The sequence below is a fragment of the Protomyctophum bolini genome (genome assembly GCF_963924005.1).
Source record: "Protomyctophum bolini genome assembly, chromosome: 16".
NCBI classification, from domain to species: domain Eukaryota; kingdom Metazoa; phylum Chordata; class Actinopteri; order Myctophiformes; family Myctophidae; genus Protomyctophum; species Protomyctophum bolini.
In genome coordinates this window covers 11,962,504-11,967,896 of record NC_137877.1, presented here as the reverse complement: position 1 = coordinate 11,967,896, position 5,393 = coordinate 11,962,504, and the positions used below count along the sequence as shown (strand labels likewise).

Sequence of the window (5,393 nt, the reverse complement as noted above, 5' to 3'; positions counted from 1 at the left end):
ATTTTTTTCAAATCCTCCAAAATGATGAAAAACGGCGTGCTATAGTATGCCATACGATATGGGCTATAGCCCATGGTCCAAAATGATGAGAAACGAGGCTAACTTTTTTTTTCAAAATTTCAAAAAACATGGGCTATAACCCATCGTTTTTTTATTTTTTTCAAATCCTCCAAAATGATGAAAAACGGCGTGCTATAGTATGCCGTACGATATGGGCTATAGCCCATGGTCCAAAATGATGAGAAACGAGGCTAACTTTTTTTTTTTTAATTTCAAAAAACATGGGCTATAACCCATCGTTTTTTCATTTTTTCATTTTTTTCAAATCCTCCAAAATGATGAAAAACGGCGTGCTATAGTATGCCGTACGATATGGGCTATAGCCCATGGTCCAAAATGATGAGAAACGAGGCTAACTTTTTTTTCCAAAATTTCAAAAAACATGGGCTATAACCCATCGTTTTTTTATTTTTTTCAAATCCTCCAAAATGATGAAAAACGGCGTGCTATAGTATGCCGTACGATATGGGCTATAGCCCATGGTCCAAAATGATGAGAAACGAGGCTAACTTTTTTTTTCAAAATTTCAAAAAACATGGGCTATAACCCATCGTTTTTTTATTTTTTCATTTTTTTCAAATCCTCCAAAATGATGAATAACGGCGTGCTATAGTATGCCGTACGATATGGACTATAGCCCATGGTCCAAAATGATGAGAAACGAGGCTAACTTTTTTTTCCAAAATTTCAAAAAACATGGGCTATAACCCATCGTTTTTTTATTTTTTCATTTTTTTCAAATCCTCCAAAATGATGAAAAACGGCGTGCTATAGTATGCCGTACGATATGGGCTATAGCCCATGGTCCAAAATGATGAGAAACGAGGCTAACTTTTTTTTTCAAAATTTCAAAAAACATGGGCTATAACCCATCGTTTTTTTATTTTTTCATTTTTTTCAAATCCTCCAAAATGAAGAAAAACGGTGTGCTATAGTATGCCGTACGATATGGGCTATAGCCCATGGTCCAAAATGATGAGAAACGAGGCTAACTTCTTTGTTCAAAATTTCAAAAAACATGGGCTATAACCCATCGTTTTTTTATTTTTTCATTTTTTTCAAATCCTCCAAACTGATGAAAAACGGCGTGCTATAGTATGCCGTACGATATGGGCTATAGCCCATGGTCCAAAATGATGAGAAACGAGGCTAACTTTTTTTTTCAAAATTTCAAAAAACATGGGCTATAACCCATCGTTTTTTTATTTTTTCATTTTTTTCAAATCCTCCAAAATGATGAAAAACGGCGTGCTATAGTATGCCGTACGATATGGACTATAGCCCATGGTCCATAATGATGAGAAACGAGGCTAACTTTTTTTTCCAAAATTTCAAAAAACATGGGCTATAACCCATCATTTTTTCACTTTTTTTCAAATCCTCCAAAATGATGAAAAACGGCGTGCTATAGTATGCCGTACGATATGGGCTATAGCCCATGGTCCAAAATGATGAGAAACGAGGCTAACTTTTTTTTTCAAAATTTCAAAAAACATGGGCTATAACCCATCGTTTTTTCATTTTTTTCAAATCCTCCAAAATGATGAAAAACGGCGTGCTATAGTATGCCGTACGATATGGGCTATAGCCCATGGTCCAAAATGATGAGAAACGAGGCTAACTTTGTTTTTCAAAATTTCAAAAAACATGGGCTATAACCCATCGTTTTTTCATTTTTTCATTTTTTTCAAATCCTCCAAAATGATGAAAAACGGCGTGCTATAGTATGCCGTACGATATGGGCTATAGCCCATGGTCCAAAATGATGAGAAACGAGGCTAACTTTTTTTTCCAAAATTTCAAAAAACATGGGCTATAACCCATCGTTTTTTCATTTTTTTCAAATCCTCCAAAATGATGAAAAACGGCGTGCTATAGTATGCCGTACGATATGGACTATAGCCCATGGTCCAAAATGATGAGAAACGAGGCTAACTTTTTTTTCCAAAATTTCAAAAAACATGGGCTATAACCCATCGTATTTTTATTTTTTCATTTTTTTCAAATCCTCCAAAATGATGAAAAACGGCGTGCTATAGTATGCCGTACGATATGGGCTATAGCCCATGGTCCAAAATGATGAGAAACGAGGCTAACTTTTTTTTTCAAAATTTCAAAAAACATGGGCTATAACCCATCGTTTTTTTATTTTTTTCAAATCCTCCAAAATGAAGAAAAACAGTGTGCTATAGTATGCCGTACGATATGGGCTATAGCCCATGGTCCAAAATGATGAGAAACGAGGCTAACTTCTTTTTTCAAAATTTCAAAAAACATGGGCTATAACCCATCGTTTTTTAATTTTTTCATTTTTTTCAAATCCTCCAAACTGATGAAAAACGGCGTGCTATAGTATGCCGTACGATATGGGCTATAGCCCATGGTCCAAAATGATGAGAAACGAGGCTAACTTTTTTTTTTTTTTTTTCAAAAAACATGGGCTATAACCCATCGTTTTTTCATTTTTTCATTTTTTTCAAATCCTCCAAAATGATGAAAAACGGCGTGCTATAGTATGCCGTACGATATGGGCTATAGCCCATGGTCCAAAATGATGAGAAACGAGGCTAACTTTTTTTCCCAAAATTTCAAAAAACATGGGCTATAACCCATCGTTTTTTTATTTTTTTCAAATCCTCCAAAATGATGAAAAACGGCGTGCTATAGTATGCCGTACGATATGGGCTATAGCCCATGGTCCAAAATGATGAGAAACGAGGCTAACTTTTTTTTTCAAAATTTCAAAAAACATGGGCTATAACCCATCGTTTTTTTATTTTTTCATTTTTTTCAAATCCTCCAAAATGATGAAAAACGGCGTGCTATAGTATGCCGTACGATATGGACTATAGCCCATGGTCCAAAATGATGAGAAACGAGGCTAACTTTTTTTTCCAAAATTTCAAAAAACATGGGCTATAACCCATCGTTTTTTTATTTTTTCATTTTTTTCAAATCCTCCAAAATGATGAAAAACGGCGTGCTATAGTATGCCGTACGATATGGGCTATAGCCCATGGTCCAAAATGATGAGAAACGAGGCTAACTTTTTTTTTCAAAATTTCAAAAAACATGGGCTATAACCCATCGTTTTTTTATTTTTTCATTTTTTTCAAATCCTCCAAAATGATGAAAAACGGCGTGCTATAGTATGCCGTACGATATGGACTATAGCCCATGGTCCAAAATGATGAGAAACGAGGCTAACTTTTTTTTTCAAAATTTCAAAAAACATGGGCTATAACCCATCGTTTTTTTATTTTTTCATTTTTTTCAAATCCTCCAAAATGATGAAAAACGGCGTGCTATAGTATGCCGTACGATATGGGCTATAGCCCATGGTCCAAAATGATAAGGAGAGGCTAACTTTTTTTTTCAAAATTTCAAAAAACATGGGCTATAACCCATCGTTTTTTTATTTTTTCATTTTTTTCAAATCCTCCAAAATGAAGAAAAACGGTGTGCTATAGTATGCCGTACGATATGGGCTATAGCCCATGGTCCAAAATGATGAGAAACGAGGCTAACTTCTTTTTTCAAAATTTCAAAAAACATGGGCTATAACCCATCGTTTTTTTATTTTTTCATTTTTTTCAAATCCTCCAAAATGATGAAAAACGGCGTGCTATAGTATGCCGTACGATATGGGCTATAGCCCATGGTCCAAAATGATGAGAAACGAGGCTAACTTTTTTTTCCAAAATTTCAAAAAACATGGGCTATAACCCATCGTTTTTTTATTTTTCAACACAAATTGGGATCCTTAAATCCCTCAAGAGATCAGCACATACCAATTGCAGAGCCCGCAGGGGTCAAACTTGTTGCCATCTTCAGCCAGAATCTCTAGGAGGATTGGGTGTTGAGAACTGTTGAGATAAAAAGCAAGTTTTGCAATGAATAAACTGCGGCATTACCAGGGCCAGCATTATGTGGTTTTGGAGACATGCTCAGAAATGGTTTCAGTCATTTTCACAACCAGTCACCGCTCCCCATCAGGGTCCCAATAGATCACCTTACACCTGAAATGATTCAGGGTTATCAGTGTCGTATTGGGTCAACAGGAGAGCAGTACTTGCAAACTGGCAGGGTAACTGCGATACTGGAATATTCATCATGGTCATCCTAGAGGTAAAGTTGCAGCAATGAAGACATCCGAGTTGTACTGACCTTGCATGGTTGGCTGGAATGGTCCTTTACAATGCTGCACTGCTGACAACTAGAGATGGGATGAGACAAGAACAATGTTGGGCCATAATAAAAAACATAAAATTCCCCTTTTTAAAGCCAGTTGTAAAAAGACAAGATGTCCAAGCTGTTGCTTCGAAAAGCACCACTGTATGTATGGTCACAAACTACTTTCTACTAAATACAAATTTACTTTAGTTACAAGTAATGTTGTAAATTATGAATTGAAAACACAACTGATAAAATATTTACGTCTCTAGACCGATTTTGCATCACACCCACAAGTTGCCTTGCAGACTGTTGGTAACCCCAACATTATATCCCCTTATTGCCAAGGCAACACCAGTGGGTCCACCTTTTCAGGTTCTGGCATTAACAAGGCGTAAGACATTTGCGGATGTCATCACAAAGGAACCTGGTGTTCATGTCTAAAGAGTGCCATTCAGTCACGTGTTATCTGCAAACATTTATATACCTTAACGTGCCATAGTCGAGTTCAACCAACAACGGTCAAGATGCACCAGAATCACCGCTAGGTCATCTGGAACAGAAGAAAGACATTTTCAGTACTGTGTAAATTAGCCACGTTTAGTCAAGTGTCACCTACTGCCTCCACTAACATCAGCAATTGTTTCTCAACAGCAGTTCAGAAGAAAGAAGATTCCAAATTATACCATCACTGTGAAGGCAATAATATTTACACTGCCAATAAAGTCATTCCTACTTGAAATTTCTTTGGTGGTCCTTCCTCTGGTCAGATTCCAGTCGCAGCAGGAGTTAATAAACACTGCTCAAGGTGCAACAGCATCACTGCTAGGTCATCTGGAACAGAAGAAAGCCATTCAGTATCGTGTAAATGAGCTAGGTTTAGTCAGCCTCACCTACTGCCTCCACTGACATCAGTAATGGTTATTCAACAGTAGTTCAGACGAACGAGATTCCAAATTCTATCATCATTGTCTGGAGAGATTTACATTGCTCAAATAAATAAAACATGCCTACCTGAAAAGCCTTTGATGGTCCTCTAGGCTCTAGCCATAATACATGTCACAGCAATCTGCAACAGGAGAACATATCAAGTAGGCATGTGGTCTAATAGTTTTGACATAGACATTTCCTAAAGCGATGCAGTTTCTCAGTTGTTCGTG

At 36.8% G+C, this 5,393-nt stretch overlaps 1 long non-coding RNA gene across 1 annotated transcript; it reads right to left on the bottom strand.

Moving 5' to 3' along the window:
* Positions 1-3,831: 3,831 nt before the first annotated feature.
* On the bottom strand, positions 3,832-5,070 carry LOC308330774. The gene is made up of 4 exons (XR_013965526.1): positions 4,970-5,070; positions 4,721-4,786; positions 4,228-4,276; positions 3,832-3,926 (listed from the first exon to the last, which is right to left on the bottom strand). It is a non-coding gene; the product is annotated as an uncharacterized lncRNA (long non-coding RNA).
* Positions 5,071-5,393: the final 323 nt, after the last annotated feature.